Source organism: Ambystoma mexicanum, chromosome 8 (assembly GCF_040938575.1).
Source record: "Ambystoma mexicanum isolate Mex_15411 chromosome 8, UKY_AmexF1_1, whole genome shotgun sequence".
NCBI lineage: Eukaryota > Metazoa > Chordata > Amphibia > Caudata > Ambystomatidae > Ambystoma > Ambystoma mexicanum.
This window is the reverse complement of record NC_090929.1, coordinates 385,845,685-385,873,294: the sequence shown is the minus strand read 5'-3', so window position 1 is coordinate 385,873,294 and position 27,610 is coordinate 385,845,685. Positions and strand designations below refer to the sequence as shown.

At 46.6% G+C, this 27,610-nt stretch overlaps 1 protein-coding gene across 13 annotated transcripts in view; it reads left to right on the top strand.

Annotated features, from left to right (window-relative positions):
* Window positions 1-27,610, top strand: part of GRIN1 (glutamate ionotropic receptor NMDA type subunit 1) — a 1,139,664-nt gene that overhangs the window by 505,232 nt on the left and 606,822 nt on the right. The window lies entirely within an intron of this gene.

The following is a 27,610-nucleotide window of genomic DNA, read 5'->3' as shown; positions in this document are numbered from 1 at the left end:
TTTCGCCAGAGGGCGCTGCGCGTCGATGATCGCCGAGTCGATGACCCTCGACGGCCTCCGTGCCGACGTCGACGTCATCCTGCCTATAAAGGCCGCGCGCAGCGTCCGTTGCTCAGTTCCGTTTTTCCGCGCTTCGTTGTGCCTCGGAACACCGTTGCTCAGTTCTCGTCAAGATAACGTATATAATAACTACTATTTACCTCGATATCGATGGCATCCTCCTCCGACCCGACGACCCCTCGGTCCGGTTTCAAAAAGTGCCGAGACTGCGGGAAGAAAATGTCGTTGACGGACCCTCACAGGGTCTGTTTGTGGTGTCTGGGAATCACGCACCAGAGTTCGGAGTGTGAGGAATGCCTTTCCATGACGGCGAAAGCCTTGAAGGAGCGTAGGGGGAAGCTCGAGAGAGGTAGGTCAACTTTAACTTCCTCGAAAGCTTCTTCGGTAGAGTCGAGACGTTCGTCTCCTCACCATAAAAAACACTCTCGATCTAGATCACGAAGTGGCTCCCACCACTCGTCGACATCGAGACACTCGAAGAAGAGACGTAGGAGATCCCCTTCGTCATCTTCGTCGAGTTCTCCTGAGAGAGTTCATTGCCCCACAAAACGCAGCTCGCAAGCTGAGTGGGAGGAATTCAGGAAAAAGATGCTAAGCGTCTTCGAGAAAGCGGCCTCGTCCCCCTCGAAGACAGCTGAGGGTGATACCCCGGGTAAAAAACCCAAAAAATCTAAACGCCGCGAGTCGCAGTACCCGGCGGAAAAGTCAACCCGAAAGCGCCTCGAGCCATCGGGAGATAAAGCATCATCGACGCCATCGTCGAAAACTCCTTCGAAACAGAGGTCGGCGCCATCGACGCCGTTGTCGAAGGATTCATCGGCGCATCAGTCGATCGAGTCGACGCCGACGTCGACGCCGATATCGACGTCGGTGAAGGAAAGAACCACGGCTACTCCACAGCCAACGGTTAGACAAAAGACCTCCGACTCGACGCCGAGAACGTCGACGTCGTTCTCGAGCAGGACTCCGATCCTTTCGAGTTCTTCGAGGCCTAGTACACATTTCTCGACGCTTTTCACGGCGCCTTCGAGTACTTTCACGTCGGTGTCGACGACATCGACGTTTTCAAGGCCTGTGATGATGGCTCCTTCTGCATTGGAAATGGGGTTTATACCATTCCAAAAACCAATGTATCCCCCTTTAACCTCGATTTTTGAGGAAAGGGAGGATTCAGACCAAGATATTGATTTACAGAGGACCACATCACCAGAGCCAGAGACTTTCGCCTCTGAGGAAGGAAGATTAAAAAATCTTCAGGATGCACTTCAGGAAGCTAGTGGCTTGGACACTTCTCCTGAAGCAGAATTTATCAAACCAGACCCAGGAGAACATGCGGAGACTCCATATAGAGCTCTGATGTCTAGAATCATAGAATTTATGGGTTGGTCTGCACCTTCTCCTGCCTTTCAGCAGGATGACCTCACTGACATACTGGACAAGGGCCCACAGGAGGATCCTGTGGTTCCATTTCACTCTGCTCTACAGAGAAGGATTTTGACAAACTGGGAAACGCCAGAAATTATCCCGGCAGTAAATAAAAAACTGTCAACAAAATACAGGGTGGCTAGTTCTGACCCTGAATATTTGTCAAAACACCCTACTCCTGAGAGCTTGGTTGTACAGGCTGCAACCTCATCAGGCAGCACATCTGCATACCCCACTGCTCCGCAGGATAGGGATGACAAAAAGTATGATGCCATGGCTAAGAAGGTTTTTTCTGCCTGTAGCATGGCGTTAAAGTCTATTAACGCGACCTGTACGCTCGCTAGGTTCAGCCACACCCTTTGGGAGTGCGCTTCATCAGCGGCTGACTGCCTCCAAGAAGGAGAGGAAAGGGACGCATTTTTAAACATCATCAGGGATGGTAAAGATGCGATGTGCGAGACCCTACAAACTGGCCTAGATTCTGCTGACAGTATCAGCAGGGCCATGGCGGCAAGTACCACAATCCGCAGGCATGCGTGGTTGAGGAAGTCTGGTTTTGCCTCTGACGTGCAGACCAGGCTTTTGAATATGCCCTTTGACGGTTCTACCCTCTTTGGAAAGAAGGCGGATGACAGTTTGGAGAAACTGCAAACGTCCAAGGCAGCAGCCAAGTCATTGGGAGCTGCTATCCGTCAGAATACCTTTCGTCCTTCGGGATCATCGTGGAGAGGACGGTCCTTTCGTTACTATTCCTCATATGGAAGGGGCAGGGGACGACCGGCTCAAAGAGGCCAAGGAAGATTTACCCGTGGTGGACGGGGTAGGGGAAAGAAAGCCGCACCCGCAGGAGCAGGAGCCACTTTACCTTCGGCAACTGCATCAGCCGCTTCAAAACCACTCTGAGGTCTCCCCTCACAGAACACCAGTAGGGGGCAGGTTAACTCACCATCTGACGGAATGGCAGGCTATTACGTCAGATGCTTGGGCTCTGGAGACAGTGGCCCAAGGTTACTGCCTGCCCTTCCTACATATCCCTCAGAGTCATCCACCGGGGAACAACCCTTTGAAGCTTCCAGATCCGCTCCTCTTGCAGGAGGTTTTAGACCTGCTAGAGAAAGGTGCCATAGAACTGGTACCTGTAGCGGAAAGGAACAAGGGTTGGTACTCCCCCTACTTCATAATACCGAAGAAGGACGGAGGACTGAGACCCATCTTAGACTTACGGGAATTGAACAAATTCCTCCGAAAGGACAAGTTCAAGATGGTGACTCTCTCTCAGATCCTTCAGGCCCTCCAGCTTCAGGACTGGTTGGTATCTCTAGACCTCCAGGACGCTTATTTCCATGTGCCGATCCATCCCAGGCACAGGAGATACCTGAGGTTCGCAATTGGCAGCTCTCATTATCAATTTCGAGTTCTGCCATTTGGGCTAACCTCCGCCCCGAGGGTCTTTACCAAGCTAATGTCGGTTGTGGCTGCAAGTCTAAGGAGGGAAGGGATTCATGTCTACCCTTACCTAGACGATTGGTTGATCAGAGCTGTATCTTCGGAACAGGCTCAGAGACAACTAGATTATGTTTGCCACTTCCTTCACAAGCTGGGCTTCTCCCTCAATTTAAAGAAGTCACAGATGATACCATCACAGAGACTCCAATTCATTGGAGCAGTCCTGGACACTTCCCTGGGAAAAGCCTTGCCACCAGAGGTGAGGGCTCGAGATATTCTGCAGATGGTCATCAGATTTCAGAATGCCCAATATCTCCCAGCCTACGACTTTCTGAGGTTGCTAGGCCTCATGGCATCCTGCATATTCCTCGTGCCGGAGGCTCGCCTGAGAATGAGATCCCTCCAGTGGGCACTGAGAACTCAGTGGTCACAGTTCTCAGGAAGGATGACAGATCTCCTTCGGATCCCGGTCAAAGTAGCCCGAGACCTTCAGTGGTGGGCCTGTCGGGAGAACATCCTGAAAGGAGAAATGTTTTGGCAACCATGGCCGGAGATAACAGTAGTCACGGATGCCTCACTCACGGGGTGGGGAGCTCACGCCAACGACTTGACCATCAGCGGTCGTTGGTCTCCATCGGAGTCCAGACTACATATCAACCTGTTGGAGCTGAGAGCCATCAGACTAGCGCTGAAGGCTTTTCTGCCGTCTGTACGGGGAAGAAACGTCCTAATAATGACGGACAATACAGTGGCCATGCACTACCTCAACAAAAGAGGAGGCGTAGGCTCACTACCACTGTGCAGAGAGGCGATGCAGCTCTGGTTTTGGGCAATTCAGGAAGGAATCTCTCTATCGGCAATTCACCTAGCCGGAGAGAAGAACTTGACAGCGGACGCTCTGAGCAGGCAGAGCACAGTCTCTCACGAGTGGGAGATAGCTCAGGAAGTCCTTCAAGAGATCTTCGCCCTTTGGGGAACCCCTCAAGTGGATCTGTTCGCCACCAGTATCAACAGGAAGTGCGACAGATTTTGCTCAAGGGAATTTCCCCCGAGAGGAGCTCTAGGAGATGCGTTCGTAGTGGACTGGGAGTTCCCACTTCTGTACGCGTTCCCTCCGGTCCCTGTCATTCCTCAAATGATCAGGAGGTTGAGAAGGTTTCGGAAGACCATGATCCTAATTGCCCCGGATTGGGCCAGGAGAACGTGGTACCCGGACCTTCTAGACATGTCCATCTGCCCTCCAATTCGACTGCCATACAGAGAGGATCTTCTCTCGCAGAAGGAAGGTCAGGTTCTCCATCCAGCCATCAAGACCCTCAACCTTCACGCTTGGTGTCTGAAAGGTTGAGGTACAAGGATTGGGACCTTCCGGATGATGTTATGGAGGTGTTGCTTTCGGCCAGAAGGCCGGCAACTAAAACTCTATACCGCTGCCGTTGGAACAAATTTTGCAGCTGGTGCAGAGAAAAGAATATTGAACCCTTTTCTTGTGGTACACCTATGGTGTTGTCATTCTTACTTTACCTGGCTAATTCAGGCCTACAGGTTGGCACAATTAAGGGCTATCTCGCAGCGCTATCAATCTTTAAGCGCACTGCAGAGGAGCCTTCATACTTCAAAATTCCATTGGTAATACAATACCTAAAAGGATTAACTAATGTTTATCCCCCGAAACCTTTTCAAGTTCCCTTATGGGATTTAAACCTAATTTTAAACTTCCTAAAGGGTGCCCCTTTTGAACCACTACACTCTTGTTCATTGAAGCTTCTCACCCTCAAAACTGTTTTGCTAATAGCATTGACATCTGCTAGAAGGGTTAGCGAGTTGCAAGCCTTATCGTGTAAACCTCCACATACAATCTTTTACAAGGACAAAGTTGTTCTTCAGGTGAAGCCTAACTTCCTCCCGAAGGTAGTCTCGGAGTTTCACATCACTCAGAAGATTATATTACCTTCTTTCTACCCTCCTCCTCATCCGGGGAAGGAGGAAGAGAGACTGCACAGGCTGGACCCTAAGCGAGCCTTGAGCTTCTATATCAGCAGATTGGCTAAGATCAGACAAGCAGACCAACTCTTTGTAGGTTATGCAGGACATAAGTTGGGCCTTCCAATAACAAAACAAACCATCTCCAGATGGATTATTTTAGCCATTCTGGAGTGCTACAAATTGGCAGGAAAGGAGCCTCCTCAAAATCTAAGGGCTCATTCTACCAGGGGTATCGCAACATCCTCAGCCCTTCAAAGAGGGGTGCCAATTCGAGATATATGTGCGGCTGCCACATGGTCGTCCGCACATACATTTACCAAATTCTATAGCCTGGATTCCTCCTCTAGTCAAGAAACTAGATTCGGCAAGGCTGTGTTACACTCTGTCCATTCTGGAAGGGTAACATAACTTTTATTACTCCCGCCTCCAGTCACAATACCACTGCTATGGGAGTCTATCTAAGATAAGGAATACGTCGGAGGACACAATCCCTTCGAAGAACTAGTTACTCTTACCTTGTAACGTTCTTTCGATGGGATGTTCCTCCGACGTATTCCTTATCGACCCTCCCATCCATCCCCGCAGTATGACTTCCTGTGGGTTTGCAGCCTATGCTCCTTCAAGGTGATTAGTCTAATCCAAAAACATTACTGGGGACTACAAAACGGAACTGAGCAACGGACGCTGCGCGCGGCCTTTATAGGCAGGATGACGTCGACGTCGGCACGGAGGCCGTCGAGGGTCATCGACTCGGCGATCATCGACGCGCAGCGCCCTCTGGCGAAAAAATTTTCCGAGGCCAGCAAAGCTGAAGGATTTCTATCTAAGATAAGGAATACGTCGGAGGAACATCCCATCGAAAGAACGTTACAAGGTAAGAGTAACTAGTTCTTTCTTACTATCCATGTCCTGAAAGTGGTAGGTGCAGTACTTGGCAGAAAATCCAGGGCTGTCGCACTGTCCATCGACGGCTAGCCTGAAACGTTTCCCTTCGAATGGCCGGAAACAGATAATCACGTTGGTATATGTAGTACAGCGATTTAGAAATGAAATGGAGTCCCACAAACTGAAAGAAAGCCTCTAACTTTCTAAAACTGGAGCCACTAAAAAGTGATGCAGCTGCACACAGTAGATTGCCTGCTGGAATTTTCCCCAGCATCGTTTGTGCAGACCATGAGAACCTATAATTTAATCTACAGGCGGCATTTATTTTGACGTTACTGCCTTTTATTTGACGAGTCACATTAATCAATGGCTTCCCACATACTTTCCCTCTAACGAAATGCACACATTTCAGCATACTTATAATTTCCATCAAACAACTGTCGAATACAATGTATTTGCTCTCTTTCATTAGACTGTCATCCTGCGTCAACGTTGTTTCGGCCTGTGACATTGCGGAGATTTCAACACATTGGAAAGTAATATCGCTGATATCAAGTTCTGAAGCGTCTATGGATGCTGCGGCTGGTTCATTCTCTGTCATTTCGACATCTGTTACTTCAACATTGATGGGAGAACACAACAATGTCGACAGGTTTTTGGGTAGCAATTTTTTGGCGGGTGTAGATTGTGTGAATTGCTCTGCAACTACTTCAGAGCTATCTTCAATACATTCAATATCATCTTCTTGTGGTGGTCCGGTCGCACTGTAGCAATGGTCCAATGCAACTTTGCTGTATTCTCCAAACACAGTTAATTCATGTTCTGGCCATTGGACATGAGCATCTCGAGCCTGAACACGCCTTGCCTCAATTAATAGTTCCTCCATAGTGTACATGGTCTGGCAAGCAACATCTCTCATTCGCTTCACTGTCTGTGTATGTATAGTTCTGACACCCACGGGTAACTGGAGGAGAGATTGGAAAAGGGATGTTCAGTTTAAACATAAGATAAAGTGTAGTCCAATTGACTGGAAAAAAACATAAAATAGTCCCCAGCACAAACATTTTTTTAAAGTTATGAACTGTTTGGAACTAACCTTTTTTTGTTTTTTTTCCTTTGCAACTTTTTTGACTTGACTTTCAACATCTGCACGCTGTAGCTCCGATTCGTTTCCGCATGTCCTCCCTTCCTCTTGCGCTGCAACGACTATATTTTCTGTATCCGCATAGACAGCACAGAATGAGGCTCCATCGTCTCCCTGAAACATAGTACTTTCATTACTATGTATCAAAATATTGTTAGCATAAAACACACGTCAGGATGAACACACAGGTACATCTCAATAGCCAAACACGATTTAAACATTGTGTGCAACAATCAAACGACAAGTATTCGACCAGTGATGATCTATTTCGATGGAGCTGTCAGTATCCATACCTCTGGCTCTGCATGGACTGCCATGAATGGTTGTATTGGAGAGGAGGCATCAGCATCTCCCTGAAACACAGTACTTGCATTAGTATGGTTTTCAATATTGGAAACATAACACACACTTGGGGTCGACGGCACAGGTACATATAAAGAGATAACCACAAATGATGCATTGTCTAAAAGAATCAAGGAAAATCTAAATATGATCACATTTCATCGACTTATTTCTCCGATTCCTTTACATCTGCATCATCAAAATGGGTTTTTGTGATTGTAGTGGAAGCTCTGTCGTATCCCTGAAGCACAGTACTTGCGTTAATAGGGAAGAAAGTATAGCAAATGGAATCACGTTATATGATCACGCATGATGGAGCTGTCAGTATCCATACCTCGTGCTGCTGAAGAATATCTATGGATGTTGCAAATGTAGTGCGCACTTCCGAAAGCTGTTGCACCGATTCGTATACGCATGGTCCCGCTTCCACTTCCCCTGGAATTACTTGAATGTCAGGCTCTGCATCAAGTGCAGGGGTTGACGCTCCATCAACTGCCTGAAACATAGTACTTGCATTACTGAGGATTACAATAGTGAAAACATAACACACACCTGGGGTCGACAGCACAGGTACATATCAACGGCTAACCACGAATGAAACATTGTGTAGAACAATCAAACAACAAGAATTCCAGCTCTGATGATGACGCTCGATGGAGCTGTCAGTATCCATACCTCCTGCTGGTGAAGAACATCTAGAAATGTTGTAGATGTGGCGGACGCTTCAGCATCTCCCTGAAAGACAGTACTTGCATTAGTATGGATAACACTAATTATAACTGAGAACAAACACCAGTGGACGATAACTAAGGTGTATATCAATTGGAAAGCACTAACCAAACATTCGGTAAAATAATTACACGATAGAATAAAATTATTACTTGACATGCATAAAACAAGTCTGTAGCGGATTAGCCTAGTAAGATTACCTGATACGCGCTAGAAGTGGTTGATAACTGCGACCACGTCAAGGATGTAGAATGTTCTTGCTTCAGATTCAAGGGATAGTCAAGAAGTTGTAAAGGTAAACTAATGATTGGTAATGAAATGCCAATATTAAAAATAGCCATGTAAGGCGACAGAATACTTGAAAAATGCTCAATACAGCACAGTTCCCTGTTCCCATATAAATACATTGATTTTGTGGGTTATGAAATCGAAAAAGAATATATTGATAAATGTCATTATTCAAAAAACTATACACTCATATCAATATTGAAATTATTACAAGGGATAGAACACCTACAATATCAATTAATCCATTCGGCTACCTACACACTACCGCAAGGCCTAAAGCTAAATCCGGACACTTGACTCACCGGTGGCGGAATGTGGACGAATAGAGTGGGAATAGCGTTTTCGAGTAATTTCCGTGTCGCTCGCCGTTTATTCTTTTTTGTTACCCAAGATGTTGTGTACATGTCCAAGGAAAAGTGCTGGCTGCAGATGCGGTATCGATCCCCCCTCTTGTCCTGTAAGACTTGTTGGACTCTACTTTCCAGCTCATCCAGTGGATATCCGCAATGTCTGACCCATTCTCTTATTCGATCAACAGTTTTTGGGAATACATGCATTGTAGTGCCTTCAGATTTCGCATGGGTCTTCGAAGGGCAACCGCTAATCGAACAGGCAGGCATTGTTGATAAATCTGAAAAGTAAATATCGACATTATTATACAATCTTCAAGAATAAAGATTTGATACAAAAGTAAATGAATCATACAATGATCAATGCAAGTTTTGTTTTGGTCGCAGGAACTATACCAGTTTATTATGTGCGGCTTAGTATTTGCATAAGTTGCAGAAATGTATAAATGATGTCACTAAAATCTGAACATGTGATTCGTCCCTTGGATGTTCTGTCTTGCACGAGAAGGAAAAGTGCTTACATTATAGACTGGACCCCCGAAGGATGCAATTCGATGACAATAGACACAGATGAAAATAAATAGATCTATTGATAGCATAGCAATGGAAACTCAAGTCAATAGCAATGAGACCAATGAACATAGCACTATTGTGTACTCTACTCGCAAATAGATAGAAATTTAAAAATCTGCGAAATATGACTAGGATAAATGGCCTTACCTTGACCAACAAACAGTTGGATTCAGCAAGCAGAGCAGTATGTTGCAGGAGAATAGGTGGGTGGCCACAGGTAGCACACTGATGGGTTTGCTCTAAGCGGTCACAGAAGTTCACGGATAGCACGACGACGAGCAGATTAGCGTAGATCTCAGTGGTTGCCAGGTAGCATGTTCAGGTTCATGAGACATATCAAGTGGTTTATAAAGTATTAGAAACAGGGGTGTGTTTGTGAATGAATGACGTATGTATGTCATGGTATTAGGGGGGCGGCCTGCTTCAAGGGGAGACCTGGCTGGAGACACGGGGTCTGAGGAGGCCATGTGGCCGATGGCCCCTTGGCGTGGGATACCTTTTGAAGTGTACATGTAGTTTGGCACCTTGGCCTTTCGCGCCCCTGACAGCGCGCATCCACTCGCACGAGGCGCCTTTGATAGAAGGTGGGTGGGATGGAGGGGTCTGGGGCGTGCAGCTAAGGCACAGGAAGACTGCTTAATGGAGACACACTTATGTGGATTGCAGGGGGGCAGCCTGCTTCAAGGGGAGGCCTGGCTGGAGACATGGGGTCTGAGTAGGCCGTGTGACCGATGGCCCCTTGAAGTGGGATACCTTTTGAAGTGTACATGTAGTTTGGCACCTTGGCCTTTCGTGCCCCTGACAGCGCGCATCCACTGGCGCAAACCGCCTTTGATAGATGGTTCGTGGGATGGAGGGGCCTGGGGCGTGCAGATAAGGCACACGAAGACTGCTGAATGGAGACACACTTATGTGGATTGCAGGGGGGCGGCCTGCTTCAACGGGAGGCCTGGCTGGAGACCCAGGGTCTGAGGAGGCCATGTGACCGATGGCCCCTTGGCGTGGGATACCTTTTGAAGTGTACATGTAGTTTGGCACCTTGGCCTTTCGTGCCCCTGACAGCGCGCATCCACTGGCGCGAACCGCCTTTGATAGAGGGTGGGTGGGATGGAGGGGCCTGGGGCGTGCAGATAAGGCACGGGAAGACTGCTGAATGGAGACACACTTATGTGGATTGCAGGGGGGCGGCCTGCTTCAAGGGGAGGCCTGGCTGGAGACACAGGGTCTGAGGAGACCATGTGACCGATGGCCCCTTGGCGTGGGATACCTTTTGAAGTGTACATGCAGTTTGGCACCTTGGCCTTTCGCGCCCGTGACAGCCCCCCATGCCAGCGCTCATCCACTGGTGCGAACCGCCTTTGATAGTATATCGTTGCTTATCAATAACAAATGCCACATACCGGAGATTCTTGTGAGCACAGACCCACACTTCAACCGGTGTATTATAGTGGTCAAGACCCTAAGGCCTGTATAATCCAATGGTAATTGTTAGCATAGATATATGTGTGACTTTTATAGAGACATAACCTACTGAAAGACCTTGAACAAGTGTTATTTAGTGCATGCATTATCGAGAATATGTTATGTTAGCTTAGATAGATAGTGACCACCCTGCTTCACAGCGACCAGACCTTCACCCATTCGGAGCACAGATGTCTGACGTCCATCCTTGAATGGAGACACACTTGATTCATTTAAAAAATCGAAACAACCGTTGTTAAAATATATGTCGTGTTTTATTTTGTATCTTATTTTCATGACACAAAAATACAAGACTTTAAAGATTATACAGATCAGGTTGCAGCACAGTGAGAGAAAATCCCCTGTACTGACCGCTGTCACTCGGGAACGTTTCTCTTATGGCACGAAGGGCACAGGCGGGTATCACTCTTCGAACATGGTGTCCAAGCCTCCCGTGGAGCCACCATGTAAAGGAACGATAGGCCACCAGCCTGTACCACCTGTGAAAAGGAATGAAACAAACTGTTTTTAAATGACCAAGATAAGTTTAATAAACGTTTGTTAATTCTTGTAACTAATGGCATTCTGCACGAACAAATGCTATCTAGACAATGCACACTATTAAACGACTTTCATGCGTTACTATGACATGAATATATAATTTTGGATATAATAGAAGACCTTGAAATAGGAGTGGCATGACAAGCAGAGTATACTTAGTTGTTACTCAGATGACGAGGACGAAAAGTTGCGCGAAGTTCGTGCATAAGCACCATCATTATTCTCAACACGGCCCATGTGAGGCAGGCTGCCCTGAAGTCTGGCAGCTCGGTGATGCATTGCGGTCGTGGCTCGCCTTCCGAAATGTAGGCCAGGCATCCCGAGTTTTCTCGGCAGCAGCAGTTCTCCTCCTCGGTTGGCATTAGCTTGCACCGATTGCATGTGCACCAGGTGGAGACGCCGTCCATGCGACTAGGCCCAGGCTCTTCATCTGTTGATTCGTCCTGCCAACTGCCGTCCGAATCCCCATCGTTTTCGCATGCTTCCCTTCCCAGTAGTTCCTCCTCGGTATACTCGGGCTCGTACATGTAGGGCATTATTGTAGCCATTGTGTGGTAAACAAAGTAAAATAATTTACCGAGATGGTACAGGTGTTCACACGGGCTACAAGCAGCGAAGGTAGCTGACCAGAGCACAGAAACGAGTCACAAAATACTCTAAGTAACACACAGAGAGGAATGGAATCGAAAATCTGCTGCTGTGTGTTGGGAAACGGTCTGTTTATACTTATTGAGGAAAGAGGCGTCCTGCCATTTCCATGGCGATACGTCATTAGCTGAAGCGCAGCGAATGTTGACACAAGACGTGCTTTGGCGTTGGGAAATGGGCGGTACGAGTCTGCTGATGACAGGCTCAGGGGCGGGGGAATTGATTTAGTGCCGTAGAAGCAGGTCAGCCAGGGCGATGCGGCAAGTGATAGGATTATCACAAAATGGCGTCTCCCTGGTGCCTGTTTTCGGGTGCGTTTAATGGACGAAAACTCGGGTAAGGTCCACAGGAAAGTTTTCTAAAATCGAGCCACTTAGGCTTAAAAAAACATGGCCGACCCGTAGGGACAATAACATTTTTTACTGGACTATGCCTTTAAGGTGAACATCTTGCAAACTCGGTCCTCACAGCGATTGACATAGTCTGGAAAATATATATATATTTTTTTTATTTTTGTTTATTGGTTTATATTAACCTTTTCAAAAAGAGATTGTTATAATACAATAAAACAAGATAAACAAATGAATTCAACAAACAAATCAAATCATATACAGCTTCTTTAATCTCACATCTAAATGACATAGAGATAGAGAATGAGTATCCCAAATATCTAATCGACTTCAGCAGACAAATCTTTGCCCCCTCGACATTCCAAATCGGGTTTGTGCATTTTTTATTTACATAACCCATATTGATAATTATTGTTTTACACAGATGTATCTTCAATTTCAGATCTCTTATGAAAATTGCCAAAGAGTCTATTAATCTTTGCAAGCCAATTTTGTTTTTGTCGAACAGCAAGAAGTTATCAGCATATACTACCCATTTGATTGATGTATCTCCAAGTTTTGGTGCCAATAATCCACTTGCATCCAAAGGCACCGGAGCCACATACATATAAGTTAAATAATATGGCTGCTAGCGCACAGCCTTGTTTCAATCCGTTCATAGACCTTATTTCTTTGGACATTAATCTGTTGTTCCCTAATCTCACTTTCATAACTGTATTAGCGTACAGAGAGATCAGCATATCCAACAGACCTCTGTGTATTTTGAATGCCAGCAGCCTTGGCCAAAGTAAAGGCCTGTTGACCATGTCAAAGGCTGCTGAGAGGTCCATTGAGGCAGCATATAATGGACGTTGCCCTGAAGTTCGTGCCTGCAATTGAAGAATGGAGACAAGGAGGCCACCGGCATCAGTCCCCAGCCCCTTTCTAAACTCAAATTGCCTTATGTCCAGAATTTTTTGTTCGTCTATCCAATCTATTAGCTGTTCTATGACCCAAGAAGCAAATATCTTTGTCTCCATGTTCATCAATGAAATTGGTCGATAGTTTGTGGGCCTAAATCGATTTCCTTTTTTAAATATTAAGATTACATATGACATTTTCCATGAGTCAGGCATTCTTTTTAAATGTACAACATTTCTATATATTAGGCTTAGAATCCTAGACCAAACACACACATTCTTCTTGAGGGAAGCATAGGATAGATTATTCGGTCCTGGCGATGAAGACATCTTTGTTCTCCGAATGCATCTGCCGACTTTTTCGACAGATGCATCTAGAGCCCAGCATTCATGTTCATACACCGGAGCCAACCAAGTGGAGTAAGATGGACAATACAGTTTCTCAAAATATTCACACCATACAGTTTCACTTATCTGGCAAATAATAGCCATGTATTGTATTGCGCCACATGAAGGTTGATATCAAAGTGCTTGACACTCTTTTGGCAGTGCTTTAAGTTTAAAACACTGGTGAAAGTATAATCATTGTAACCAGGGTGTTTTTACTTGAGTTTAACATTTGCTGCTATGTAGTACTCTTTGGCAGCATGCGCTGCACCACGTGGACATCCTCCTAGAGTCCTTGACACCTGCTTTAGGGAGAACCTTTACCACTTTCAATTAACTTTATCAGACCAGACAATCTAGTGCATTCTGGGTGTTAAAATAAAATTATCCTGATTACATCTATGAGTGAAAAACAGATTTCGAAGTACATTATAATGCGAGTAATAAGGGATTTGTTGCAAAAGCACAAAATCCATCTGAGCTGGACTCCATTCTCAAACTGATGTATATCAAAGCGACACGAACATACACAAATAAAATATATACTCTGTATGATTTTATATTCTGTTACAATTGCACAATTAGACTGTAGACTTATTCAGACCATGAATCTAAGGAGGATTCATAACCAATAAAGCCTCCCCAGTTTGCTAATGTGTGAGGAAGGCCTTGAAGGCCTCCGTCTTTATCTACTTATTGGGTATCCAGCATTTTTTACCCAGGCCTGAGTAGAATACAAAACACAGTACATTGAATTTGTGAGTTTCCCTTTGATGAGATCATAGACATTTCTAGTATCTGTGTATTAAAACCTACTCAACCATAAAAGACAGACAAGCTTCTTGAATCTTGAGGTAGGAAGCAGCCTAATTTCTGTTACAGGGGTCTCCTTGTGATGCTTTAGGTTTGCCTCCTGTACTGCTATGAAATAAAGATTTCTTCTTGAGCCGACCTTATTCAAACCAATCTCTTCGTCGAATGTATGCATCATAGCACAGTTAAGAGTATTGAAAAGTTTGTGACCATAATCAGAACTTGACACCTGGAAAGAAAATCATATTCATAAATGCCTCATAAAGCCGATAAAGAAAGGCATAAACAAAGGCATAGAAAATGGTGGGAATGTGGAGGGAAGTGTTGCTTAATGATTTTGCGTGTGGGGCCTACTAAGGGGATTGATATGAAAAAAAGGCTGACAAATGTGGCCAGATCTCCTTATTAATTTGACTCGTTGTTGTCTTCTGGGAGGGTATTAAAATGCAACACATTTTGTTTCTTCTCTATAGCAGAAGAAGGCAAAGGAGGGATTATCTGAGACAGATCCAGGGACTTAACGGTGCAGTTAGGATAGAATATAGCTTCAGTTGGAACATAGCTGCGTAGTCACCAACAAATTGATAAAGAATGAGACCACCTTTCCCTTACATACCTGGCATGTTACGGAATGCATCCTCTGTCCCCATGACCATCCAAGTATATCATACTGTGTTTACATATGTGTGCCTCAAAACTATAACCCATGTTGTACAGTGCTTCATTACTTCACGGCTAGGTTTGCATAATATGAAAGCCAGCACATACCTTCATGCTATCAGGAGCCCTACCCAGCATGCATAGATGACTTTACCCGGGATGAATTGTTCACAAACCTTTATTGATAGAGAGGTCAATCATAACAGGTGGAAGATAAACTGAGTCTCTCTCACAGTGGGGGTGAGAGCATCTTTTCTGACTATTTTTCTCAAGTATGTAAAGTCTCTCATTCAGGGATACAGTCTCTCCACCCAGTTGTTAGTATGGCTTCAAATCTCATTTGGGACAAAAGGGGTCTAAGATTTGTTGCCACTCTCAATTAACCAACTTCACCCTCTCTTCCCTATGGCTCTTTCTCCCTCTAGTCTTGCGGTCCCCCTCCTACAGCCTTCTCCTCTGTTGTTACCACCTTCTCCTCCGTTGTTGCCACCTCCTTCTCTGATACTACCACTTTTGTTGTTAGCACCACCTCCTCTGTTGTTACTACCTCCTTCTTGACATTACCACCTCCTCCTCTGTTGTTACCAGCTCCCCCTTTGGTGTCTCCGCCTCTTGCCTCTAGCACTTCCTAATTGCTCCTTCTATCGCACTCCAACACTGTTCCACTGCTAGACACAACATTCTCCAGCAAACCACACTGATACTTTTGCACACTGGGTGCTTTTATTCTGTCACCTCCCCCTCTGAATGCTTTAATAAATATCTGCATATATGGCTTTTAACTATGTGACAGCCTAGATTAGTTGTGGCCCCTGGGTGCAGCTGGAAATGCTCTCGGCCAAAGGGACTGGACCAAGTCTATAACTGGTCTCTACGCCATTTTCAGTGGTAGTTTTCCTCTTCTGTGGTGCTGCCTATACTGAGCTGAGATCTTCTCTGTGTATAGTGTGTGAATTAATATCTGTAAATACACTGGGCAAGCTTTGTAATGTAATGTGATTTATTATTTGTATAGCACCTTTTTTTCATTGGTATGGCCTCACAGCGCTGTAGTTGAACACCCTTGGGGGACCAAAGTCCAAAGTATGGGAAATTCCTCAGAGGAGTTAAAAATGCTTTGGTGCATTTTAGCCAATAAGAAGGTATGTAAGGGTGGCCAAGTCCCTGTTAGCTACCGATCCGATCTTGAGCTGGCATGTGGATGGATATTGTGAGGTAGTATGGAGAATATATGAGCAGGAGGCTCATTAATGTCCAGCTGGACTGAACGTATGTTGTGGGGGATACCTGCATTTTTATGGCCGAGGTGTTGTGCAAAGTGTCTTAAGTAGTGTGTGATAGCAGATGCATGCGGGTGGGTGGCAGTGCCTTCGCCTATCTTCATAAGCATGGAGTGTGAGACATACCCGTGTGTCCTGGCTTGTTTCTTGGTTTTGAAGATGTGGCATGGATTCTGTCCTGTGGACTGCTGGAGTTTATTCTCTCCATCATTCAGTACATTTCATGGCAGGTTCATTGCTGCCGTGGCCTACCTGTAAGGTGGTTAAACAGCCCAAAGTGGGGCATGGGTTTGTTAGGAAGCGGTGGGGGATGGGGCAGGTCTTGAGAGCATGCCGCAAGGCAATGTGAGCCTCTATGCAGCAGAGGCTAAGGAGAATTATGTTCCAGATTAAGAGGGCTTATACAAAGAAGGTGGATCCCCCTATTCTTGTCGATTTGAAGGGAGGTCTCACAAGGAGGAGTGCAGTGCCTGATCGCAGGTTTCTATTGGGTTGGTAATGGTTGAGTTTCTGTTGAAGGCATTCTGGGCCTGTCTTGGGGAGAGCATGGTGGGTGATGCACATAGCTTTGAAAGTGTCCCATCGCCTGACAGGGAGCCAGCGGAGGACACAGAGGGTGAGTGTAATGCGCTCTCTGGGACCAAGAGCCAGGAGGAGCCTACCTGCAGTGTTTTGTACTCGTTGGAGCTTTCGAATTGATATGCGGGAGCGCCCAGGTAAAGCGAATTGGCGTAATCTAGGTGGTAGAGGACGATAGCCATGATTGCTGTGACTCTTTGAGAGGCCCACTATGCAACCCCATTGCTGACAGGGTGGGGGGCCGAGGTGAAGGGAAGAAGGAGGGTAATTTGTCATCTGTTCGCGAAGAATGAGAAAATCCATCTTAGTGCTGTGTCCCTTATGCCGAGCAAGTGGAGTTTGTCCGTGAGGATGCTGTGGTTGATGGTGTCAAAGGTAACAGAGAGGTCGAGGAGGATGAGCACTGGGCATCCTTTTGAGTCTGCAGTGCTTTTGAGATCATCCCAGATGAGGAGGAGTTTAGATTCAGTGAAGAGTCAAAGCCGGGAGTAGACTGGTCAAAACTTTTTGATACTTTCTTTTTATTATCATGTAGTGCACATGGTGAATTGGAAACGTATCCGATGGTGGAACAATGCTTCTGAAACGTTGTTTCCCATGCTCAATTCTCAGCATTCAGGAATCACTGAGCGGTCAATATTGTATCTTTAAAAAAGCTGAGTTCCTTGCATGTCCCACAAACATTGGAAAATGACTGCTTGAGGCTACAACTGTATCAGAACATTTGCTGCTATTGTTGCATGAAGTTAAATGCTGTCCATCAAAGGAAAATGTGTCCTTTTCTACATTCAAGCTTTGGATCTGCTCAGAGGAAGTTTTAAGCTCTGCCAATAAGGAAGGCGGGTGCTGAAATATTGCCCTACAGGGTCTTTCATGGATTTGGGTATGCCCTAAGCTCCCAGGGCTAGCCTGATTTGATGGACTAGTAACATGGGAAGAGTCTGTGATTGCCCCCTGCCATGTGACGCAGACAAAAGTAGGATGATGAGGGGATCATTCCTCTATCACCCAGGCCCAACATCCACTGGCTTGGGTGGCACGCGCCTCTCTGAGTCACTTCCTTGCTGGTCCACAGAACCAGGCGAGGGAATTCATCACAATGCACATGCATCTATAAACATACAAATAAAAATAAAACAATAACAAAATGAATACAGAACCAGGAAATGGATCTCCATTGAGTAAGCTTGTCATTACATCACGCAAGTAATACATCATATGTATAACAATGAAATGTTGCAAATCGGTTCATAAATATCTGTAGAACATGGCTTGAGAAGCAGCATAGTAGCTTTATTCCTCATCTTGATAAATGTCCATCCAGTGTGAGCTGCTCAGAACATTTTTTGACAGGAGGCATAGTGCAGCTCGACATCGTCCATCAACTCCCTCTTGCTCGGCCGTGGCAGTCTTCGACTCCACTCTACGCCCGCTTACCTCAGTTCTTTTTTTCCACTCTCTCAGCGTGCTAGTCAGAACAAGGCACAATTCATATCTATTTGATGACATTCTTACTATGCCTGAATGTCGGTGCCGAAACCATCCAGGGTCAAACACTGCAAGGGCTGCAACTCCAGGATGTGCCTCACGGACCGGCATCAGTGTCTGGAAATGAATCCGCAGGTGGTGAAGGAATGATTGGCAAAACTGGTGCTTGGTCTGTCGAACTCTCCGTCAAAGTCAATCTCCAAGCCCTCGGAGCATGACACTGAGGGGCCTGCCCGCAAGAAATGTCGGGGAGGAAGGTGTAATGAAAAAATATTAAAGTCCCACCACACTTCCTCATCATCTTCGCACTAAAAGAAGCGCTAACGCAGACGCAATTCTATGTCAAGACCAGAGGCGAGCATTATGCTTCAATTTCTTTATCATACTCTTGAGAGCAGATTTAAATCTTTATATTTCCTAGATTTAAATCTTTATATTTCCTTTAATTTTCAACACCACTAAAAAAACAAACTGAAACTACAAATCCCATGAACCCCAGAGTCTCTGGTAGTCCCCTGAACTGCTTCCTGTCCATGGGTCTCACTAGTAACTTCCTGCTGAGAAACTTTCCTCTTCTTTTTCTGCTCTTCCTTCAGATAAGTACCTTTTCATCTTAGCTCTTCATTCTGAGCACTTTACAGACGTGTGTTTTACATTTTATGTAACCCTACAGGGTAGATGCAAATTGTGAATGAGCAATGCAAATGCTGGGTCATTTTATGACGGTTTCTTCAACCTGCTTTCGCATTACTGCAGGAGCCCGGGCGCGATCTGGCATGCAACGTGTGGTTTTTGTACTATAGGGTTGACACAGCCGGACCTGTGAGAGCCTAGCTCACTGCAAGGCACTGGGCTGCACCTCTCAAATCCTATGCCCAGCGTGGCACAACCGAGCAGAGTAAGTCTTAGACTTCTCCTCGGCCGCAGGCATGTTTTTGTACATTGCATGGTGCACGAACCACTGGTTGGCTTGTGCACGTTTGTGGGAAGCCGATAGCAAGATTGGTGCAACTTCCTCGAGCAGCGGCAGATGGAGGAAGAGCTCCAGAGCCACCGGCACATCAAATTATGGCAGCTCGACCACATTAAACACTGACAGTCCAGTGCCTGCATCACGCACTACCAAAACATTACAACTTGGGCTCCAAGCACAGATTAAGTGAAACAAGATAACAGAGTGCAGAAACTCAGTGCCCTACGTGGGCCCACGTTTAATACTTCCTATAAGGAGCAGTTGACAGCCGAAGAGGTGAGCTGTTTAAGGCCAAGAATGTTAACACCCATTTTGATTTTTCCTTCTCTCATCTAAGAGGACATGCCATTCAGCCTGCCTTTATACTGATGGAGACTCATAATAGCGTGGAGTCTGATGATGGGAGTGAGGGAGGTCAGGACCAAGTGATGTTGGAAGAAGACACAGACTCAAATCTTAACTTCAAACGAGTTTTGGGGGATTCCCTTGTAGATGCAGTGGCCCAAGGAGTGTGACCACTCCAAGAAAGATTGGAAACGCTTGAATGCCTAATTGGGATGGTCTTAAGAAAAAAGAACATGATGTAAATGTTAGCACGTCCTCTAGCCAACCTCATCAAGAGGAGGCATGTAAGGGGAGAGAGCGGAGCTGGAAGAGAAAATTCCTTTCAACTCCCCGAGTCCAGTGAAGGAGGGCTAAAGAAAGTCTCCTGAGGCTGTTGATGCATTCAAAAACCTTAAAGGGACTTTCATGAAGCAAGGGCACCAAATATAGGGGATGCTGACTCCTCGAGTCAGATTTGTCAGACTCAAGGTCCTCACTGGGGTTGAAGAGTGGGAAACTTAAGTGTAAAGAGAAGCACCTGGAAGTGGCCAAAAAGGATCCCGAGACCTTAAGTAGCTGGGCTCCAAGAGATGTGCGCCCTCTAGAGAACGTGAGCACTTCAAGGTGGAGGGAGTACTCCTCCTCAGGGACATTCTCTGGAAAGGAGATTTGCTAGTTAGACTGGATCTGACGGATGCTTATCTCGGTGGCTAGGGAGCACCACAGGTTCTTGAGCTTCCAGTGGAATCAGCGAGTGTGGCAGTTCAGATGCCTCCAGTTCGGTTTTGCCTCTGCGCTATTGGGAGTTCATGAAGATCATGAGACCGGTGGCAGCTGCATTGAGGGTGAAAGGAATTTGTATTATAATTTACCTGGACGACATTCTCATGTTAGCGGTTGACAAGCAAGCTCTCGTCGAGCAAATGTAGTGGACATCACAAATGCTGATGTTACTTGGTTTTCTCATAAACAGAGAGAAGTCTGAACTCATCCCCAGGCAATGTATGGAGTTTCTGGGATTCATTGTGAATTCCATGAAAGCGACCCCAGAATTTCCAGCTCTCAAGATGAGAGTGATAAAGAAAGAGTTGAGAGTAGCGCTAGCGAGGACCATGATATCCTTATGTATTCTAGCAAGGATCATCGGTCTCTTACTAGCCTCCATTCAAGCAATCTTTCCCAGCCCATTGTACTACAGGGCTTTGCAGAGGTTGAAGATTCGGCACCTGGGAGAGGGCCTATGGTACCACCAACTGATACCCTTGGATCAAGAAGGGAGGATTGAATTGGAATGGTGGCTCCAGAATATGAAAGCTTTGAATGGGCGAGCAATCTTTCGAGACATCTCAGAACTAGTCATAGAGTCTGACGCAAGCAGGACAGGATGAGGAGTGAGATGCGGCTGCCTGGAGGTGGGTGGCAAGTGGTCACAGGAGGAGCTGTTCCTCTTCATCAACTGCCTGGAATTAATGGCGGGATCATTCGCGATAAAGGCATTCGCAAGAGACAGAGGGGAGTGTTGTATTTTCCTCAGGATGGACAACATATCAGCAGTGCACTACATAAACCACCCGGTCAAGGATGCTAGTGGAACTGACAAAGGACTTCTTCCACTACTGCCTCGACCGGTAGATCTCAGTGACAGTAGAATACCGTTGGGGGGTCCAGAAATCCGGCTACTTGCATGACTCCAGTGACTGGGTTCTGCACAGACACGTTTTTTCCCAGATAGCAACCCTATGGGACCCTCTAGACCTGTTTGCGTCCAGGTTGAACAGACAGTTAGACAAGCTCCTCAGATGGAGGCTGGACTCAGAAGCGCAACGGGCAGATGCTTTTCTACAGTCGTGGTCAGGCGCAATACACTACGCCTTTCCCCCTTTATGATGCTGGCCAGAACTCTGGCAAAGATCCGGAGAGAGAGGGCTGAGGTCATCATGATAGCCCCATACTTGAAATCACAAGCATGGTTTCCAGTTCTGATGGAACATTCTTTGGATTTACCTCGAGTGATTTGTCTCAGACAGAATCTCCAGTCAGATTCATCAGGGAATTATCATCATCTGATGATCACGGGCAACTACATATGCTAGCATGCAGGGTGTCAGGAGCAGATATAGTCTTCCAGGCATTTCAAGACCAGCTCCAGAATTCATCAAGCAGTCTTGGGCCCATGATGCGGCATGTGGAAGATGGTGCCTATGGTGTAGCCAGCCTAGTATTCATCCCGTTTCAGCCTCTCTAGTTCAAGTTCTGAATTGTTTGGCCTCCCTAACAAAGGGAGGCAAGGCTTTTAGAATGAAAGGATTGTACAGGTCCACAGTGTCAGAGGGTCATGAGACAGTGGACAGAGCCCCACTGGGCCAACACCCGGCAGTATGCTGCAAAGGGTAAAGATTTGCAAGCCCTCCATGCCTAAATACGCACAGCTGTGGGACATCAATGCAGTTTTGCAGCTATTTGGGAGCTGGCCGCAGAACCAAGATTTATCAGACCAGCAGCTGTCAGGGAAGCTAGCCATGCTGCTGTGCCTAGTGTCCTGTAGAAGAGTGGCAGATGTAAAGGCTATTGAAGTAGACAGAAAACTTTCTGTCTGGATGGAGTATCCTTTTCTATTGTAAATAGGACAATGTGCCATTCTAAGATTATCTCTTATGGCTATTTTCAGAGACAGATGCAATTGTGCGTAGTGAACTGTATCAAGGAGTATGAGGCTAGGACGACTCATTATGCGCAACTACTAATTATGCGCAGAAAACCCTTTAAGGCGGTAGCAGCAGCGACCATGGCCATATGGGTACGGGAAGTCATGGCTCTAGCAGGCATAGACTTTACACATTTTGGGGCACATTCAGTGAAGGGGGCCATGTCATCCAAGGCATATAGTGCTGGAGCCAGCCTTCAAGATATCTTGAGGACGGAGGATTGGTCCGGTGATACCACTGTAAGTCTTTTTATTTTAAACCTATATCAAGCGCAACAGCAACTGTGGTGGATAGCTTTGAACAAGCATAATGCTTGCCTCTGGTCTTGACATAGAATAAAGGTGACCTCTGCTGTAGCACAGGGGGTCTTGATTCTATTAAGGACACAGAGGCAAGCATTATCCCACTCTCTGATGCAAATACTGTTTCATTTACGCAATAATGATGAATGCCAGCTAATATTATTGTTTAGTGTGTGTTCGTACCCTCCCTAATTCAATTCTTATCTGGCAGGTGATGACCAGGGGGCGGGCTGCACGCCAAAGCGCAGGAGTGTTCAGCGTCCATTGATGGAGTGAGCAGTGCATGTCAAGGGAGTTTTATTCGGACCAGATTCGAGCCTGTCTCAGTTTGTGGGCCACAGGAAAGTGGTCAGTTTTTCGTTTGACAGATGTCAGTTGGAAGGCATCAACAGAAGAGGAAAAGACCTGTGCAGGAAGTGACTTGTGAAACCTAGCCGCAGGAAGCAGTTCAAGGGACAACCAGAGACTCAGTTGTTCATGGGTTGTGTAGTTTTAGTTTGGTTTATTGGTTGTGTTGAAACAAAAAAATGGTACAGGAAATATAAAGATTTAAATCTGCTCTGAAGAGTAGAATAAAGAAGTTGATGCATAATGCTTGCCTCCGTAACTTTTACAGAATCAAGACTCCTTGTGCTATAGCAGGGGTAACCTTTATTTTGACTTGTCGCACGAAAAGGGTAAGTCCTACCCTGCGAAGGGTGCTTCGACTGAGGTGTGGGAAGAGTTTAAAAAACAAATGATGCAGGTTTTAAAGAAGGCCGCGACTGGTATGGCTTTGGCCTTGATGCAGCAGGCGGACTCGGCTCCGGTTTGTCCAGCACAAAGGCAGCCTGGGAAGGTCAAACACCCTTGTGCTTGACCTCGAGTGGGAAACCTGCATCAACGTCTATACCATCGATGCTCACCTCGGGTCTCAAAGCGCCTCAACTGGGGGATATTCTGCAGTACTGAAATGATGTGCTGGAATCGAGAACGGAACTCTTTGATTCGATGCGATCGATCTTCCATGGGGAAGGTGACCGGTCCATATCGTGATGGAGTCACTAGAGGGCTCAGCCATGGATCTGATTCCAGACTTCATGGTGGATCGAACTGGTTAACTAGAGCTAGCAGAGGGCCTTCATGAAGCGAGCGGAATTGACACGTTCCAGGCGTTGGGTTTTAAAAGGCAACCTAATACACAGATCCTAATGCTTAGTTCCTGCAAGGCGGTTGAGAATGTTGTCGTGGCCCTCAGGCTCATAGCTCCATCAAAGCCATTGATGCAGTAGTACTTGACTAATATTCTCGACAGAAAAGCTTAGTCAGAACAAGCCTTACCATTCAACACTGCCATCGTGGATTCCGTCAAGCGTCTTTGGCATCACTTGTGTTTAACGCCAGCAGCCAACGCAGAGTTAACGAAAATGTAAAAGCCAACGAGGCGTCCTTCCATTCCTGCCGGGCGCATCTGATCCCTGAAGGGCTCATGGCGCAAGCCACGGCAGTTACCTCGAGGCCCTCAACCTCGACGTTGAACCTCCCCACAGATAGGGAGTCAAAGAAGGTTGATGCTTTAGCAAAGAAAGCGTTTGCCTCGGGGAGCATGGCACGAAAAGCCATCAACGCCTCTTGTGCTTTTGCAAAATAGTCGCACATTTTGTGAAGCAGCATGGCAGAGGCAGCTGACCATTTCTCTGTCTGACAAGTTGGGGGCAGCCTCATTGATGTTGTCCGTGATGGGAAGGAGATTGGTTGCCAGGCGGGTTGGACGCCAGAGACTGCATGGGTCGTGCCATGGGCACGTTGACGGTGCTGCACAGATCAGTCTACCTTAGGAGTAGTCAGGTTTGTCCTAGAACGTCCAAACAAAGCCCCTGGATTTGACCTGTGATGGGGATCATTTGTTTGGCCCTCAAACTGATGAGTTTGTTGAAATGTTTTTAAGATTCAAAGTTGATACCAAAGTAATTGGGGATAGCTGTGCAACAACAGCCAGCAAAGCAGAATTTTGCTTTAGGATTGAGAGAACGAGGCTACAGGTGATCACTTTCCCTAGAAGGGCGCAGCTTCCCCAGGCCAATTAGGGACAGCGTAGGTCCCCAAAGGGCCGGAGAGGAGGCAGAGCATCAAGAGAGATGACTACTGCTGTCGGGTCAACAGCACCAGCGTCTCCGAAACCTCTCTGAGGTCTTCCCCCATGCATCTCTAGTTGGAGGGAGAGTCTCTGGGTTCTTAGGCAAATTGAAGGGGATCATTTCTGATGTCTGTGTCTTACAATTGGTTGAGTTAGGCTATTGCCTGCTATTCCTAATGCAAACCCTGGATAGACCTCCACTGCCTTCCCGACAGCTGGAAAAGAAACTCCAGGAGGGACTGGAAGCCCTTCTGTTTAAGGGTGCAGTGGAGGAGGTGTCACCCCCTGCAGAAGTGTTCAGGCTTGTACCCTCAATACTTCTAAGTTCCCAAGAAAGGGGAAGGGCTCTGTTCCTTACTGGACCTCAAGGCCTCGAACAAGGTCCCAAGGAAAGACACGTTCAGGATGATGAAGTTGATAGAGATTCTCCAGACTCAGCAGATCCAGGACCTCCAGGAAGCCTATTTACATGTGCCCATCCATAGGATGCACAGATGATTCCTAAGGTTTGTCAATGGGGATGCTGATTACCAATACCAGTACAAGGTGCTCCCTTTTGGCTTGACCTCCGCACCCAGAGTTTTTATCAAGCTGATAGCAGTGGTGGCTGCCCATCTCAGGAGATCCAGCGTCTTTGTATTCCCGTACATAGACAACTCCCCTGCTACATGACTTGGGCTTCTCCATGAATTTACAGAAGTCGCAGGTCTCACCAGCACAGAAGATCCAATTAATCAGAGAAGCAGTCTTGGACACCCTCTCAGTCGTTTCAGAATTCCAGCAGTTTCCCAGCATTTATTTTCCTGCATCTTTTGGGCCTATTGGCATCCTGTATCATCCTGCAGGTGAGGCTCTGAATGAGATCCCTGTAGTGATTTCTCAGGAGCCAATGTTGCAGCCCTTGGGTGAGATGTCCGATGTACTACAAGTGTAGAGACCTGTTGTCAATGACCTGGCTTGGTGGAGCGACAGGGGGAACATGTTGGCAGAAGGGCCGTTCTTGGCATGGTGGTCTAAGGTGCCGGTTGTCACTAATGATTCGCTGAAGGGTTGGGACTCATTGTGCCCCCCCCAAGTCAGTGGCCACTGGCCCAGGAGGAGAAAGCTTGTCAAATGAATCTGCTGGAGTTGCAGAAAGCCAGACTTGCACTGACAGTGTTTGTGCCTTCTCTCTAGTCCTAGTTCTAATGGAAAACAAAGTGACCATGCACTACCTCAACAAGTAGGGAGGCCTGAGGCCACTGCCCCTTTGCAGGGATGCCATGCAACTATGGTTCTGGATGCTGGAGAACTATGCCTCAGCTTCTGCAGCTCATTTGGCAGGGGTGGAGAAAGGTCTGGCAGATACTCTGAGCAGGCAGAGCTCAGTCTCCCATGAGTGGGAGCTATGCCCGGAGGTTGTTGTATAGATCTTCACCTGGTGGGGAATCCTGACAGTGGACCTGCTTGTGACGAAGGACAACATAAAATGCGAAGAGTTCTGCTTAAGGGAATTTCCTCCCAAGGGGATAATGGGAAACGTCTTCCTGGTCCAGTGGGTCTTTAACTTAAACTTTGCAATCTCACCATTACCAATCATCCCATCAGTTCTCAGGAAGTTGAGAAGATTCAGGGCGTGCATGATCTTGATTGCCCCGGACTGGGCAAGGACGGTTTGATACAGTAGCTCCTAGGACTGGCCATGCACCCACCTCTCCGGCTTCCTCTGAGGCCGCACCTCTTGTCGCAGTCGGGAAGCAAGATTCTCTACCCAAACCCAGAAGCTTGCAATCTGCATGCGTGGCTCTTGAGAGGCAAAGGTAGAGGTACTAGGGACTGGGCGATGAGGAATTAGTGGTGTTCTTGTCTACCACTAGGTCGCTGCATGCGTGCATATGGAGAAAGTTTGTGGCATGGTGTAAGGTGAAGATTATAGGCCCTATGTCGTGTCCAATTTCCACAGTGATGGAGTTTTTTTTGGCCTTAGCCAAATCAGGCCTACAAGTAGGTACACTAAAGTGATACCTGGTGGCCCTTTCTTTGTTTACAATAACCCTAGAACAAGGTTTGTTTTTTACCATTCCAGTGGTGGGTAAGTTTCTTAAGGGCCTTGTAAATTTGTTTCCTCCTTCACCTTTTGTAGTACCTGATTGGGATTTGAACATGGTGGCTCCATTTCAGCTTTTACATTCAACTTCCATCAGACTTCTCACCTTGAAGACCACCTTTTTGGTGGCAATCACATCCACGTGACTGGTGAGTGGGTTGTAGGCACTATCTTGCAAGCCCCTATTTCTGACGTTTAACAGAAAGAAGGTATCCCTGAAGGTTTGCCCGAAGTTTTTACTGAAAGTGGTGTCAGAATTCTGCTTGTGCCAGAGTATAGTTGATCCGGCATTCTTCCCTCAACCCCTCCCATCTATGGATCAGGAGAGGCTCCACAGGCTGGATCCTAAGAGGGTGTTGAGCTTTTATCTGGCCAGAACAGGCTCTTTCAGAAAGGATGATCATGTGTTCATTGCATTTTCACAATCCACACTGCGGCGAGCTGTTACAAAACAGACCGTCTCCAGATGGATTGTGTTATGCATCCTGGAGTGCTACCAGAATGTGAGCAAGGAGGTGCCTTCAGGGCTTAAGGCACATTCATCCCAAGGGGTTCCAGCTTCTTCGGCCCTCCAAAGGGGAGTGCAAGTAAGAAACATTTGTTGGGCAGCAACGTGGTCTTCATTACACAAGTTTGCAAAGCATTACAGCTTAGACATTGCCTGAGGGGCTGATGCTCATTTTGGAAGAGCAATCCTCCAACGTTTCTTGGAGTGACTTCCATGCCTCCACCGTCATGGGCACTGCTTTG